Genomic DNA, 17,584 nt, shown 5'->3' on the forward strand with positions numbered 1-17,584 from the left:
GGGGGGGGGGGGGGGGTGGGGTGGGGTGAAATTTTTGGAGAAGACAATCATCATCATCATCATCATCATCATCATCATTATTATTTTGGCATTTTGTTTAATTAGGTAACTTGTTTTGACAAATTTGTCCTCCACTTAAGTTGTCTATTTGGGTTAAAATTAGTATTTCAACGTTGACTAACGATATTATGGACGAAATCAATGATCTGGACTAATGTTGCAGTTAAACATAAAGGTTTGGGACTGTGGCCCAAAAAATGAAAGGTTAGGGTGTAATCTATAACAAAATAAAAGGTGTGCAATTTTCCCTATTTAAAAAGGGTTGGAGACTCTAGGTGGAGTTTCCCCTTATAGATAATTTATTTTATTCCTATAAAAACAAATTTATTAAGTGATATTCGCTTTAAAAAATGTTGTAATATTATCATGAATGACGTTTGATAAAAAGACAATATAAAGAAACAAATAAAACTTCATGACTCCCCACCTACCGTCCCATAATTATTGAATGAGAATCTGCGTTTTTCTCCTATTTAACATTGAATTAGTTTTTTTTTTTTTGGCTTAAATTTGCTATGTTTTTCTCTTACAATAAATTTATTTTGTCACTCATACTTGCTTTTTTAATAGATGATTCCAAAATTATCTATTTTTTTACTATGGGGATATAATTGTGAGGAATTCAATTTAAACGATAACGATATTCCTCAATAAATATTGTAAAGTTAAAAACAAGATGAAACTATCCTAAAAAATTAGGTGTCCTTCGAATCTCTTATTTTTTGTTTCAATCTATATATTTGATATGTAATTTTCTGTATCTTATCAATTTCCTATAATTTCTTATGTTTATGTAACTTTTTTTTTTTTGTAGAAACCTTACACTGAATAAATTACAATTATTTAACTACAATCTATGTTAATTTACATTCGAATCATGTTACAATGTATGTATTTTTTTTATTTTAATTTTTATTGTTGTTACATATCTATAGTCGTACCTGCCACCATCACAACCATCTCCCAATGATAACAATCACTACTCTAACCTTACATATTCTCCATATTCAGCCCAAAAAACCATCACAAACCCAAAAATTAACCACCACTAACTCTTCCACTCCTACTCACTCCATAACACGACTCATCGTTTGTGCAAGAAACCCTCTTGCAACTCTTCTCTTGTGAATCGCTACCTTGGTCAGAGATTGTGAAGGGAGGAGATGGAAGTCATGTGAAGGAAGTGGTCCAATTTAGCAGAGTTGAGCTAGGGGTGGCGGCTCGGATCTTTAAGGTTGGTAATGGATAGAGATAGAGGGGAAACGGAGGAAAGGTTTAAGGTGATGGGATAAGTGTAAATGGTACAGAGAGAGTGGAGGGTGGAGGAGTTGATTTAGGACTAGTTTAAGTAGTGCCTAATTTGTAATATTATTTTCATAACATTAACTTTAGCTCTTAAACATAATAGCATGAATAGGTGAGACATCATGAAAGGGTCAGCAAGCTGCATCGACTAAGGAATAAAAAGTGCTATGCTGAAGGAGGTGGTAAATGAGATGACAATAACTTTAATGTGCTTTATCCACTCATAGAATACGAAGTTGTAAGATATTTGAATAATACTCTTATCATCACAATGCATAGGAATCAAAATGGGAAGAGGAAGGTCCATATCTACATATAACCAACACAACCATACAATTTTAATGGTAGTGTTTATCGTAGCACGATAATCAATGTCAAGGACCGTAGCTTTACTTAGCCCCTTGACATAATCGCAACTGCAGTTTGCCCAATTTCGATCGCATATTGTAAATATTAGTTCAAATTTGAGTTGTAATTTTCTTTTAATTGTAATAGTTATTTTAGTTGTAAAATAGCTCTAATATTTGTAAACGTTTAGTATGATTCCTCTTATTTATATGTCTACTCCTATCACTTAAGCTTTTGTTCTGAATGCTATTATAGGGGGTATTAGTCATTCAAAATTCTTTCAAACTCACTGGTGTCCGCCCCCTTCACTAGCAATTGTAATTTTCTGCTTTTGTCAATTGTAATGTCCAGCTTTTATCAATAAGCTTTCTACAAAATTGTAATCAAATTTTCTTTCGTCCCAACGTGATCGAGAAAAGGCGGAAGGTAGTCTAACGGAGCAGACTACTACCACATAATGTCCCTTTCTGTGCCAAGAAGAAAGGCACCCCGTGAAAGTTGGTATCAAGGCTGCGGCTCACGACCCTCGATAAGAAAGCTATGGATCCAATTACATCCCACACCATTGAGGTGGGAAAGCCTCAAAAGAAGAGTACTACTAAACAGCGCATGGATGCACTTGATGAGACAACTACTAGGTTTTGCTATGCCGTGGACGGTCTCAAGGAAAAAGTCGAGATAGCAGAATCCGAGATTCGTTGATTATACATCCAACTGGATGAAAGCCAAAGGGCTTGCGCAACAATGACTGAAGTTATTGCAATCATTCCTGATCTGCAAGATGAAATGAAAGCGTTAAGAGCTCAATTACGAAGACTCAAATGTGCGATGGGTAATGGACAAGCTTCCGTACTTGAGTATGCTCCTAAACTCAGAATTCCTGAACCGTATACCTACGGAGGGGCACGTGATGCAAAAGAAGTCGAAAACTTCTTGTTTGACATGGAACAGTACTTTCTCGCAGTTTCGATCGAAGACGAAGCAAGAACGGTAACCATAGCTACCATATATTTGGGTGGAGATGTAAAACTATGGTGGCGAACCAAATACGCTGGTATTCAGGTCAATAGGGTCCGAATAGATTATTGGGATCTCCTCAAGGAAGCGATGAGATTGCAGTTTTTCCCAAAAAAATGTCGAGTATTAGGGTCGGCAAGCACTTTGAGAACTGAAACATACAAGCCCTATCAGAGAGTATGTGAAAGCCTTTTCAGGACATATGCTGAATATTCGAGATACGTCGAAAAATGATAAGCTCTTCACTTTTATGAAAGGGCTGAAATCGTGGACATGCACAGAACTTCAAGGACAAAAGGTTACTGATTTGAGCGCGGCCATGAGAACCGTCGAATGTTTGAGCGACTACCAAATGAAATCTAGAAAAGATCGACCTTCGAGGAGTAATCAAGCAATTGGAGGTGGTAAAAAATCTTACAGACCCAACTTGAATTCAAATGGGGGAGAGCGTTACTCTCAAAATAAGGGAGGAGCCTATCAAAGCACCCGTGGATTTCAGGGAAATTATCATAATAGCCGTCAAGGAAATTATAAAAGCAGCAACAGTAACAACTAGAGTAAAGGAAAAGTAACAGAGGGCTGAGCTGATGCCACTCCCAAATTGACGTGCTTTTTATGCAAAAGACCTCATCGGGAGTTGGAGTGTCCTCAAAAACGGATGGTGAGTCAAGTTCAAAGCAAGAGGTCCCACAAGATAGTTGTCATGGTAAAACTGACTCCGAAAAGGATGAAGATGTAGTTGGGCCATTTTCACATTGGTGCAACACACTGTCGCATCGGGTTATTGAAAAGGATGATGTACCCTTGAAAGAGGCAAAGACGGAAGAAGCGAAGTCTCATATTTGTAGGGCCAAAGGCTTAATGTACATTGATGTGAAGATCGATGAGAAGCTAATCAAGGCTATGATGGATACTGGTGCTACCCACAACTACCTTGCATGTATCGAAGTAAAGAGACTCGGACTTGTTCTAGAAAAGGGTAGTGGGAAAATCAAAGCAATCAACTCCGCTGCTCAACCAATAGCTGGAGTGGCGAAATCGGTGTTGATCAAAGCAGGTCATTTTGAGGAAAGGACAAATTTATCTGCAGTTCAAATGGATAATTTCAAACTTATTCTGGGATTGAAATTTCTTAGCGATACTAAGACAGCAGTGTTGCCATATTTTGATTTGTTAGTGATGATGGGTAATAAGCCGTGTGTCATTCCTATACAAGCTAAGAGGATGGACGAGAAGAGTATCTCGGCCATGCAATTTAGTAAGGGCTTCAAGAGAAATGAACCTTCTTTTTTGTGCACTCTTCGATTAAAGGAGATCGTAGAGGTTACTGGTCCTATTCCAAAACCTATTAAAAGGCTTATTCGAGAATTTGAGGACATCATGCCGAACGAATTACCAAAAAAATTACCAGCAAGAAGGACGATTGATCATGAAATTGAACTTACTCCAGGTGTCAAACCTCCTACCAGGGCACCATATCGTATGTCTCAGCCCAAGCTTGAAGAGCTTAGGAAGCAATTGGAAGAAATGTTGGAGAGTGGAATCATTGAGCCTGCGAAGTCACCATGCGGAGCTCTTGTGTTGTTTCAGAAAAAAGCCGATGGTTCTCTTAGAATGTGCTGTAACTATCAGGCCTTGAACAAGATCATTGTAAAGAATAGCTATCCTATCCCATTGATTGCTGATTGCTTTGATCGACTGAGTCGGGCGAAATATTACACAAAAATTGATCTTAGGTCCAAATACTGGCAAGTTCGGATCAAGAAGGGAGATAAAGCAAAGACTACGATGGTAACCAGATATGGAGCCTTCTAATTTAAAGTGATACATTTTGGTTTGACAAACGCTCCAACAACGTTTTGTACTATGATGAATTAGGTACTTTATGGGTTCTTAGATGATTTTGTTGTGGTGTACTTGGACGACATAGTAATCTGCAGCGAGATATTGGAGGAACATGTCCAACATGTGAGACAAGTTTTTAATTGGCTATGGGAGAATGAACTCCATGCCAAACCGTCTAAATGCTCATTTGCTCTAACATCTACCAGTTTCTTAGGTCACATCATCGAATAAGGTAAAATCTACATGGATTCGAAGAAGGTTACAACCATAAAAGATTGGCAACCACAAAAAATCGTACATGATATACTTTTATTTCTTGGGTTATGCAATTACTATCGAAGATTTGTGAAAGCATACTCAGAAATTGCACTGTCACTTATCGAATTGACAAAGAAGGATAAGGATTGGGATTGGTCATCCTAATGACAAACTGCATTTGAAAGGTTGAAAAAGTCCATGTGGACGAACCCGATTTTAACCTTACCGAATATGACTAAATCATTTGAAGTTCATACAGATTTTTCAAATTTTGCACTTGGTGGAGTCCTTATGCAAGAAGGACATCCGGTAGCATACGAGAGCCGAAAGTTAAATCAAGCAGAACGTCGTTACTCGGCAATTGTTGACAGTAGTCTATTATCTTAGAAGATGGCGTCACTATTTGCTTAGGTCTCTATTTATTGTGAAGTCTAGTAATCATGTTGCTGATGCTCTTAGTCGACGAGCCGATTTGACTGTCATTTACTTCGTGGCTGCTCTTTCAAGGAGTGCCGTCACCACAAACATAAGAGACCAAATTCGAGCACTTATGGATAAGGACTCGGCTACTCAATATTTGGTGGACCTCATCAAGCAGAGTAAGACTCGACAGTTCTGGCTCGATGGAGAACTAGTGAAAAGTAAGAGAGACCACCTATATGTTCCTAAGGGCGGAGATTTGAGAAAATCGCTAATTACGGAATGCCACGACACGATTTGGCCAGGGCATCCAGGAGAGGAACGCACTTGTGCACTACTGCAACGTGCATACTACTGGCCTCAAATGCGGGATAACATTGCAACCTATGTAAAATCATGTCTTATTTGTCAGCAAGATAAGGTAAATCATCAGAAAAAGGCGGGCTTGCTGGAGCCCCTTTTCGTCCCAACCCGACCGTTCGAAAGTGTATCGATGGACTACATTATTGGGTTGAGGATTTTGGTACTATCATCGTTGTGGTGGATCGTCTATCAAAATACGTAACTTTCATTGCAGCGCCTAAGTCTGTATCCGAGGAAGAGACAGCTTAACTATTCTTCAAACATATTGTCAAATACTGGGGACTGTCTAAGGACATCATCAGTGATCAAGATCCTCGTTTCACTGGCATATTTTAGACTGAGTTGTTGAAACTTCTTGGTTCAACTTTGAGCGCGAGTTCTAGTTTTCACCCACAATCTGACGGACAGATGGAGCGCTTCAATTATATGCTAGAAGAATATCTTTGATACTTTATATCTAATTTGCAGAAAAACTGGGTGAAACTTTTAGATGCGGCTCAGATTTGCTTCAATACCCAAAAGAGCTCTTCTACCAATAAAAGTCATTTTGAGATTGTTACTGACAAGCAACCGTTACTCTCTCATATAGTGGATATCGAACAAAGTAACAAGTCTCTTCAAGCGAAGAATTTTCTCAAGAGTGGAAACGAAATATTGAAATTGCTCGGAATTATCTTGAGAAAGCTAAAAAACTGTATAAAATGTCTGCAAATATAAAGCTCTGTTTCCTTGAATTCAATGTTGGAGATTTGGTAATGGTTAAACTTCTCGATAGAAATGTTTACAAACCGATAAGAGGGAAGGACTCAAAATTGGCGCCAAAATATATTGAACCATTACCCATCTTGAAGAGGATTGGAAGAGTCGCATACAGAGTTGAACTCCCTTCAGGGTGTAAAATTCACAAGGTCCTTCATGTTAGTGTGCAGAAGCCATACTTTGTAGATAAGGAGGACGCATCTAAAAATAAGCCAAAGCGATATGTGTTTGAACCGAAGAAAGATGGAAAGAAGGTTGCTAAAGCTATTTTTGACCATGGAATCACTCGAGCTTCTAGAAAAGATCATCAAGAATATTTGGTCAAATGGATTGGATACAGCAACGAGGAGAATATTTGGGAAAGAGAAAAGGATCTTGCAGCCTTCAAACCATGAATTGAAGCATATCATGCATTGATGGCACCGAGGACGTTGTCAAAACAAATGGGGGAGAATGTCAAGGACCGCAGCTTTACTTAGCCATTTGACACAATTGCAGCCGCAGTTTGCCCAACTTCGACCGCACATTGTAAATATTAGTTCAAGTTTGAGTTGTAATTTTCTTTTAATTGTAATAGTTATTTCAATTGTAAAATAGCTCTAATATTTGTAAACGTTTAGTATGATTTCTCGTCATTTAAACGTCTACTCCAGTCACTTAGGTTTTTTTTTCGAATGCTATTATAGGGGATATTAGTCATTCAAAAATCTTTTAAGCTCATTGGTGTCCGCTCCTGCGCCAGCAATTGTAATTTTCTAATTTCGTCAATTGTAATGTTCAACTTTCATCAATCAATGTTCAATTTACTTTCAATGTATTCAAAATCTTTGTTGTAAGCTTTCTACAAAATTGTAATCAAATTTTCTTTCTTCCCAATGCGATCGAGAAAAGGCGTAAAGTAGTCTAGCGGAGCAAACTACTGCCACACGATATCCCTTTCTGCACAATGCATAAGAATCAGAATGGGAAGAGGAAGGCCCATATCTACATATAACCAACACAACCATACAATTTTAATGGTAGTGTATATCATAGCACGATACTCAGTCTCGATAGAAGATCGAAAAACAATAGTTTATTTCTTACTCTTGTAGGAATCACCCAAAAATACACAGAAATCAGTTGTGGATTTACGATTAGTTGGGTCAATAGCCAATAGACATTAGAGTATGCACCTAACTCTAAATATGAGGATAACATAAATAAAAGACACTGAAAACAAGAACTACAAAGATAGCGCAAAATACGAACACCATCCCAATAAATTGTAGTAGGAAGCGCAAAAATTTGACTAACAGTATGAATAATATAAGATATACCAAACAAGCAACACTATAATATCTCAAATAAATACTAAAAGCCCAAACAAATATCAAATCCAAAAATAAAGAAAGTAGTGTGAAGAATGTTGAACATTAATACGTGATACGCCAGATGCTGTCTACCATAGTTATATAATTTATATATAAATTTGGCTATATAATTTATCCAGGACACTTGCATGGAATTAAGTAAGATATGTATAAACATTTGTTAATGTGCCCATCCGGAGGAGGAGTGTGAAATTGTTGAATTAACAATTAATTTCCATGATTTTAAATATATTTCATTATGAATTTATTTTTCTTTAATATCTTTGATGGTTATGTTTGCATCTTGATATACCAATAAAAATAAAACTTGGAATTGAAAATTTCTTAAACCAGACATTTTTATTTTTCATATTCATAATGATGTGTTAGATATAACGAACGAAGTTACATTATGGAGTTATTGATTTTGAGTAAATGTCGGATAATAATTTCACATACTTCATAAATATATGGGTGTGTCTATCTAAATAGAAATTATGTCACTTAAATATGGCTGGTTGTTGGGTATATACGTCCAAAAGTATTGCACTATGACTATAAATATTTTGTAATTTTCGTTAAATAATGTTGGTTATTTATTTTCGTATGTAGATATACTCGTTACATTTATGATCATGAGCATTTGATTAAGTTGTGGTTAGCACCAAGGAGTGTGTTAGGAATACTGAAATTATACAATCTCTTTTATGCAAGGAAAGTCCAACAGAGACTGAAATTATGTAATCTTCTCTATGCAAGTAAAGCCCAGCAGGGAATGAAATCATTAACAAGACTGCACAAATCAAGGAAATCACTAGACAAACTCCAATCGATTGATGCGTGTAAAAGGATTTACTTCCTTCTATATACATGTAAAAGCTCTATTTATAATAAAGAATTATCTCTCCCTTAATAAGGAGAATTACGCACAAAGATCTACCCTTTTATATATTTCTATAGAGTGCACTAAGCCCACGTCGAATATAATTTCTTACCTCGTCTCTAATCGTTCTCCTCCTACTGATGCAACCCTTTATCAACAAAAGTTGAAGCTTTATAAAATTTCTCTCACTTGCCCTAATGTCTCCTTTGCAGTAAATAAACTTTTTCAGTTTATGCACTACATATCCAACAAGTACTGGACAGCAGTCATGTAAGAAGAAACAGAAGACAGTGGCACGTTCTTCTATTGAAGCATAATACCTTGTCCTAGCCTCTAACTCTGCTGAGATTCTCTGGGTTCAAAACTTGTACAAGAACTCTGCGTTCCATTATTATCTCAACGTCCTATTATCTTTTGTGGAAAACTCAATGCCACTTACTTCTATATATGTCAATCTGGTGTACCACTATTACGTAAAGCATATAAAAGTTGATTATCATTTTGTATGCAATAATGTGCCTACTTGAAACTTTGGTATCTCTTACACTACATCTAATGATGAATTGGTTTACAACGTCCCAATATTAAACTCTACAATGATAGCCCTATCTTTTAAGGGCGTTGCATGATACGGATGATGACGATAAGGATAAGGATAAAGTCTGCAATGGAACCATCTCGTCCATCAATTTAACTTTCAAGCTCATCAATAGCTGACCATTGGAACTAGGCACCAGCTTTACACTACACAAAGTTAGGTGGTTGTTATACATTGTATCTATAGGTTGCATCACATGTTAGTTTATAGATTAGTTTGTTAATTTTGTCTTATCATTACATACATATAAATCCATTTTTTGTTCAATTTTAATTAATCAATGAGAATAAATTTATCTCTACAGTCCTTATCTTTTCTTAATACGAAGGTTTTGTAGAACCATTGAATTATTCATAATGACATGGACAATTTGTAACACACAACTTCAATCTTGATGTCGTTCATAGGATGAGACGGTAACATTATCTATACATGCTCATCACATAAATTCACCTAAGTCCCCTTCACCACACCCCCCCAATCCAACCACTGCAATTACCATATAATTTTTAACAGAATATACAAATTACAACCTGAAGTATGTAAAAAGAAAACCGACATGTCAAAATTCTATAATTAAATGATTAGAATAATTTATGTAAAAATACCTAACCCTTCATATATAATTTAAATGATTAGAATAATTTGCGAGAAATTTTTGTTCTGTTCTTGTGGATTGAACACATGCCTGAACTTCCCAACTACTTGAACACACTTCGAATTTGGTTTATTCTTTCAACATCAATAGATTAAACAACTAATTTTGTATCATCCACCAGGGGGGGGGGGGGGGGGGACTACAGCCAAACTAGTCCCCCACCCCAATCCGTCCCTGGTATGATCATCCTTATTATGCAATGCCCCACAAAACGGGGCACTCACCATTGAAGAGTGTATGATACTTTATTTTCAAAGGAGAAGATAAGCTTCATGTTGGATTTGAGGCTTAAGAAGAAGGTCTTGTTGTTCATGACGGTTATGGGAGGGGCAGTTCGAAATCTAACTTGAGTAATAAAATTTGTAACTATTGCAAGAAGAAGGGCACATAAAGAATAATTGTTATAAGTTGCAGAATAGAGAAAAATTGACAACAAATCAGAAAGGAAAAGTAATCATAAGCTTCATGTAAAGTCAACATTGTAAAAAATTGCTATAGTGATGGAGAACTTTTTATTATTTCTGACGGCGACTCCAAAACCGACTAAGATTGAATTTTTGATACAACTTGCACTTTTCATATGTGTCACAGTAGGAGTTTGTTCTCAACATATGAAAAAGTTTCGAAAGGTTTCATGATTATAGAAAACAATCCACCTGTAAGGTAGTTAGTATTGGAAGGATGAGACGGTTAGAACACTTGATGAGATAAGACATGTTCCAGATTTGAAGAGAAATTTTATCTTTTTAAGTACTCTTGATTCAAAATGATACAAGTTCACTGGTTAAGGTAGATGATAAGTACGTTTTGTGCACTTATTTGAATCATATTACTAAGTTTTTATATCATGAAAATGTTGATTTTTACTTGAGCAAATTTTCGTTTATTTCATTGACAGACCTGTTTCTAATGCAAGTGAAGACTAAAAATGGAGAAATTCAAAGTACAAGAGCTAAAATGTAACATTTTAATAGTTGATTCGAACCACAAAATGAAGATTAATGATATTTTGGGTTCAATTGGATGCAATTAAAAGTTGAAGGGTTGAAAATGCAAGAGGAAAGATTTAAAAGAATCAAGAATTGAATTTGAAGACTAAAATACAACATTCGGAAAATTTTATAACTGGGCAACCACCCAAGTTTTGTCTGGGCAATCACGGCGAAAAAATTCGGATTTCTTTATCAGATTAAAATTCTTATGGAAACAAATTTTGGGAAGTATTTTAAAACTCTAGGGTCGTCCCTAAGCATTCAACACACATTATAACACATTCATAAGGGGTTTCAGACGGAAAAATAAGGCAAGAACATGAAGATTGATATCAAGACATAAGGATTCAATTCGAAATTTAAATTGGTGATGTGTTTTTTTTTTAGAATGACCTTTTTAGTGAATTTAAAGTATTACTTCTAAAACTAATTACATTTAAATACTGAAATGTGATCCCATTGACTAAAAACATTTACTAGTTTTAACTTTCTCATATATAATGCGAGACACGATGAAATGCGTGATTATTTAATGTAGACGATAGTATCAAATAATTTAAATAAAATATGTTCCTATTCAGTTTGGTACTTTTGCTTTATTATGTGCGAAAGTCGAAAGGAATAGAGATCTCAAGTCGTCTACGAATTAGCACACTCATTTCCATTATCTCTCGTATTAAAGTTTGGACCGATTGTTTTCGGCTTTTCATTTTGTTTGCAGTTTGCAGCAACGGAAATTCTTATTATGATAAAAGAAATTCATTTAAATTATTTTTATTATATTTTTTAATTTAAAAAACTATTGAAAATGTTTTTACATATATAAAAGATTTTATTTTAGCCACGTTTTTAAATAAGAACAAATACAATAAATACTAGAATGCGAAATACTTAACAGAATATTTGAACATAAACCATCATTAGTAATTAGATGTAGTAATTATGCACGAGTTTCAAAAAATTTATGAACGACATTACATTTGATAATAAAATTCTAAACAAGTTTGAACATTTGGAATATTTTATTATGTTGAGTTAGGTATGCATTAGTAGGAATCAAAGTACAATCCCCTTTGACGCGTTTCTATATAGGCTTTGAATGATATTTGTTTATCCATATTTGAATGACACATTTGGAATATATTGTTTGCAGTTTGCAGTGACGAAAATTCTTATTATGATTAGGGCCGTAAATGGATCGGATATGAATCGAATTTGCTTAAATTCAATCCGAAACGTTAAGAATAATTATTGGTGTTGCAGAAGTTCTCTTGAAAGATCTTCAAATCGGTGATTTTCGGACTCATTCCAACGCACCTTTTTCAACCAACAATCAATCCAATCGATTTCAAACCACAACTAATTGATTCACCTTGGTTGCTATTCAATCTTATCCACGTAAGACAAGAAATGATGATGATTTATGGCCACAAAAGTTAGGAGAAGACACTACAAAGGTATACTATGAAGGAACCACCAATTGCACACGTTATACAAGCGTTTCAGACACTTTTAGAGACATTTTTTCTCACACAAAGGGGGCAACCAGGATTATCTTTTTCTTCTCTCAAAATCACACAATACATCATAAGAAAGTGACTAGGGTTATAGCCATATATATACTCTAGGGTTAGGCTTTAAGTTGGACCATTAAAGGGGTAAATGACCCAAAATTCAAGCCATCCATAAGAGAATATAATTGGATCGGGTGTAACTCATGATCTTGATTGTTGGACTTATTTCATTCATCGGCCTATGCTTATGAAATAATATTAACCCACGTTAACATCATAGCCCGAGATTTATTGGGTATAAAAAATCCAGCAAATCTCCACCTTGATACCCAATAAATTTGCAAGCAATTAAAACACACAGTTAGCACTTGCATAATCAAGGTAGCCAATAAAATTGGATCACGGACCTTACCTCGTGTTTCCAACTTGAAATACATACCATACATGCTCCATGTACTCACTGGGGCTAAGGTCAAAAAACCTAAGTAGAAGCAAATATTTAACAGTAAACAATCAAAAGCAAATATACGTGCGATGATGATATAATATAGGATAACACAGATAGATCTTTTCAGAAACACGTTCACATAGAACCATAGATTAACACCAAATCAATCAAACCACGGTCAACCACATATACAACACATACATAAATGACCCTAAGAAAAGATCTCACCACACTTATCATATCCTATTCTATGTTGCTCACATCTCGAGAACACATATCTCCTCTAATCGCCCACCAAGCTCACTAGACAGATCACTCAACTCATGTCTAATTGGCAAGTCACAATAAATCCTAAGTCCATGGGATAATCCTCTATCTCCACATCACTTCTTCCAACCTACGTGGATAATAGGTCTCCACCTAACAGAAGTGATAGAAGTACCTCTCTCACACTGCACCTGATCAAGGTCTCTTTCCAGATAAAGAATTCTAGAAATTTGATCACATCTCCACTCGTGATCCAAATGTCACACTCCACATCCCCGGTACAAATCACCATGTACCCCTAGGCATCTATACTCCACCTTACCAAAAGACGCACAACACACTGCTAATATATCCTAACCCACTATGCATGCAAGCAATTACACTAAGTAATCATAATGTCTCAAATTCATGCAAATGCACATATCAAGCACATTGAGATGTAGCATATAATCATGCAACAAAATTTAGACAATCACACACATGCAGAAAAGGATCACACACAGATGCATACGCAGTGACTAGGTTTATACTTAATAAACCTCACTGGGGTCATAACTCGACCCCTCAACCAAATTCGTCTCATATCTCATCTGACCCTTCAGCTTATTTTTCTTCTTAGGACAGTCCCTAATAAAGTGTCCAGACTTACCACAACTGTAACACCTTCTACCACTAGACTTGTCTCGTCCCTTGCCCTTTTTCGTTCGAATCACTACCATCTTGAGTTTTACCCAAATTCATTTGTTTAAACTTCATCCTACTTCTTATCATATGTAACTCGCCACTCTTGTTATCCTCCTTTTCAACCTTAATCTCCATCTCCTTACTCCTAAGTGAGTCTATGACAATCTCGAGTGTTAAGGTGTCCCTACCGTACTTAATTGCATTCTTAACCTCCCTATATGAATCAGGTATGGAATTAAGCAGGATAATAGCCTTATACGTTTTAGATATCTCTTTATCACAATTAACGATGTCTTAAACTAACTTGTTAAAGACATCCAGATTGTCATCAAGATCCTTTAAAGGATCCATTTTAAAGCTGAAAAATCGTTCAAGCAAGTACAATTTATTAGGAGTTGACTTAAACAGATATAAGTCCTCCAACTTTTCCCAAAATTGTTTTGTAGAGTCCAGTTTTCCTACTTTTCTCAAAACAGTATCAGACGGGTGTAAAATAATTAAAGTGTATGCAAGTTCATCATACTCTTCTTTTTGTACTTCTGTTAACTTTGTAGGAAATTTGTCATCTATGACTTTTGAAACTTTTTGTTGGACCAAAATACCCTACATCCTTTGTTGCCAAATTGAAAAATCCCCTTTCCCATTGAAAATTCCAATTTCAAAGTGTGAAGACATTTTTAATGAGAAAATAAAAAACAGAACAACCAAGGCACAAATAGGTCACACAAAGTAATCATAAAGTCGCAATATACTCCGTTCTAGATTCCCAAGGTTTAGTAAGATTCACGATCTTAGATCAAGGGAATGTTCGAACGGATCAAGTCCAGGTGTTCTAATTGGATAATTAATGCAAACACGAAAGTATATAAACAAAAATTTCAAATTTTCACGCAACAAGTCTCACACAGTGACTATATGACAGATAATCACAAAATCAACCACCAACTTGCAATCAAAGTTCAACTCTTCAAAAATAGAGCAAATAATTTCTAAATTTTCTAGCACAAGCAATGGTTGCCAAGCAATGACAACCCCCAATCCTAACGATCACCCCACACGATGATCTGCTAATGCTGAAATTTAAACTGAGTTAAGCCAATATACCAGAGCAGACCTATCTAAGTCTTCAAATTACGAGAGTTGCGAATTTATCACTTTAGGACCACCACTATTTGTTCTAAAGTCTTTGGAACTGTAGCAACCAAAAAACTACGATCGAGTCCCAAACGCCGGAAGAATAACGCTGTCCAGATTCTACTGCATACTCTGAAACAGAAAACTTTCAACACGAAAAATGTCAGAAATAATATGAGGAACAAATTTCCTGAAGAGATCGTCGCCAACAAACGCTCCACGCGCCCGCATGCGTCGTCACTCTCTCTGCAAGTGGGCTTCACGCGTCGTCGCCACGCATCGCCGTCTACGACACGCGCTACCCCTGTAGGGTTCGCCTCCTCCTGCACGTCACGCCAATGGTCTCCGTTTCCCCAAATTTCTTCTGGATTGATCAGAAAACGCGAAAAACAGAGACTGATTTTGATAATTTTTGGATAGCTTCTTCGATCTAATTTCTGCTGCGATTTCTGGACGTTTTTGGTGTGTTTCACGAGACAAAACCACCACCTTGAAGCTTTGATATCAATTCTTGTGGAAGCTCTCTTGAAAGATCTTCAAATCGGTGATTTTCGGACTCAATCCAACGCATATTTCTCAACCAACAACCAGTCCAATCGGCTCCAAACCATAACCAATTGATTCACCTTGGTTGCTATTCAATCTTACCCACGTAGGACAAGAAAAGATGATGATTTGTGGCCACAAAGGTTAGGAGAAAACATCACAAAGGTATACTATGAAGGAACCACCAATTGCACAAGTTATACAAGCGTTCTTGACACTTTTAGAGACCTTTTTTTCTCACACAAAGGCGGGCAGTCGGGATTCTCTTTTTCTTCTCTCAAAATCACACAATATATCATAAGAAAGTGGCTAGGGTTATAGCCATGTATATACTCTAGGTTTAGGCTTTAAGTTGGGCCATTAAAGGGGTAAACGGGCCAAAATTTAAGCCATCCATAAGAGAATACAATTGGGCCAGGTATAGCTCATAGATTTGGTTGTTGGACTTATTTCATTCATCGACCTATACCTATGAAATAATATTAACCCACGTTAACATCATAACCCGAAATATATATATTTATTTATTTATTATTATTATTATTATTATTATTATTATTTTTTCATTAACAATCATAGCCTCAACAAGATTTTAATTAATTATTTTTTTTAAAAAAAATTGAACCATTTTAATGGGCTTACTTATCATATTAAAAGCCACAAATCATTTTTTTTTTTTTAAATCCAAGTGATGCTTCTTTAACTCATTTTTAAGGGAAACTCTTGTTGGCATGTTTTAGTGATATTCGAATGTAGGATACTAGCATTTTAAAGAATTCTCCTCTTCCAATGATTTAATAATCTTTCAATGTGGGATACTAATCATGATCATTTGTCAATTCTTAGTGTTTCCTAGTTTACTTTATTATTTTCATTAAAAATCATAGCCTCAATAAGATTTTAATTACAAACAATATCAATTTAAACAAATTAAATTATCTTGAACATATTAATTGTTAGTTTTTTATGTTATAAAACAAATTACTATAGTGAATCTAATTAATAAATTAATTATTATTTTTATCTTATTATAATTAATAAAAAAATTAAATCTATTATATTATTTTAATATTATTTATTATGTAAAAATTACGTGTAAAGTATAATACAATTCTCAAAATGGAAAAAACTGTGTCATAAATTATACAATAATATAAAAAATATACTATATTATTATGATAAATCGGATCGGGTTGTTATAGGATATGATCGACCTATATTCACATTTGATTCATTTGATTAATGAATTATTGGATTCGAATCTCGATTGGGTTATCAGAGTGAGACCCTAAATCCATCTCTCATTAATTTTCTCGGATTCAAATTGGATTCGGATCAAAATTCGATTTATTGACAGCTCTAATTATGACAAAAGAAATTAATTTAAATTATTTTTATTATATTTTTTAATTTAAAAAACTATTGAAAATGTTTTTACATAAGATTTTATTTTAGCCACCTTTTTAAATAAGAACAAATACAATAGATACTACAATACGAAATATTTAACAGAATATTTGAACATAAACCATCATTAACAATTAGATGTACTAAATTTATGAACGACATTACATTTGATAATAAATTTCTAAACAAGTTTGAACATTCGGAATATTTTTTTTATGTTGAGTTAGGTATGTATTAGTAGGAACCAAAATACAATCCCCTTTGACACGTTTCTATAGACTTTGAATGATATTTGTTTATCCATATTTGGATTCTGGATTAAAGTGGTGACGTGGCTATTGCTTTCACAATGTTTCCAAGTAATTAAACAATTGTTTTACTTAAATATTCTAAAGTGGATCGACGAATGAAACTTCATACTTTAGTAATTCTAAAAGTAAAGGATGAACAATAACAATTGTGCACGTCAACATGGATCATAGCCAACTCATTGAGTCATAAAAAAATAAAAAGTTCGAGAGAATCGAACATAATGCTCTCTTTTAAGTAGATTTAAAACGTTTGAATTTGTCATACATTTTACGTCATCAAAATGGATCATGTGGAATATTTTATATTTTTTTGAGTCGTCTAAGAAATAAATATATTTGATAAATTGATAATAATCAATTATAAAACATTTTCAATAAATAAATAAATAAATAAATAAATAAATAAATATATATA

Source organism: Olea europaea, unplaced genomic scaffold, assembly GCF_002742605.1.
Source record: "Olea europaea var. sylvestris unplaced genomic scaffold, O_europaea_v1 scaffold747, whole genome shotgun sequence".
Taxonomy (NCBI): Eukaryota; Viridiplantae; Streptophyta; class Magnoliopsida; order Lamiales; family Oleaceae; genus Olea; species Olea europaea.